This window comes from Leptidea sinapis, chromosome 23 (genome assembly GCF_905404315.1).
Source record: "Leptidea sinapis chromosome 23, ilLepSina1.1, whole genome shotgun sequence".
NCBI classification, from domain to species: Eukaryota; Metazoa; Arthropoda; class Insecta; order Lepidoptera; family Pieridae; genus Leptidea; species Leptidea sinapis.
In genome coordinates, this window is record NC_066287.1 from 1,515,974 (window position 1) to 1,516,798 (window position 825).

The window sequence follows — 825 nt, forward strand, 5'->3', positions numbered from 1 at the left end:
TATCTTGTCGTCTGCTTGGGCTTAATTATTGAAACTGAAAATTGTAATGAATGATAAATATATTTATAGTCACAAGATAGACTAGGTGCATACATACTTACGATTAATGTGTAATAGATTTTTTAAAAGAAAATTGTGTGGTGAAGATTGACTGTATAGAATGCAACATTAAATTTTTTATTTCCTATTTATTGAACTTTAATTTAAGTGCGTACTATATATATTACTGCCGGTGAATAATTTTTGATATAACTACTTTTTATTGGATCGTTAGATAAATATTATAAGAGTGAATTCTTACGATACACGCGCACACCGTTACGCAAATTCGACACCCTGACGTTAGCTGGTCAACTAGACCATTTGTATCATACTTCAGCTATCAAGACTCTTGAAATTCATATGTCTACTGAACCACAACCAATGAACGAGAATTAAATATCTGTTTACATACAAGTTTTAAAATGAAGAAAATAATTTCTCTAAATGTATAAAAATAAAATAATAATATTTAATTGTACAACTTATTTAACTAAATTCTGAGGTATAACAACATTTTCATTGATTGTATTGAATACCTTCTTTATTGCAAAATAATTTTTACTACAAACATGAAATAGCATGAGGATTGAGGAATATTTTTTTTAGGATTTTTGTTTCATTATGCCAACGAAGAATAACTTCTTGGGTGCGTACATAAGTACCTACACACTTTTTACTTAAACCACCCAAATGTCATATTACATTCAGAATAGCAGCCTATTGGTGCGACATAATTAAAAATAATAACAATAGGAATAAAATAAAACTAATAGTTCTTTCCGT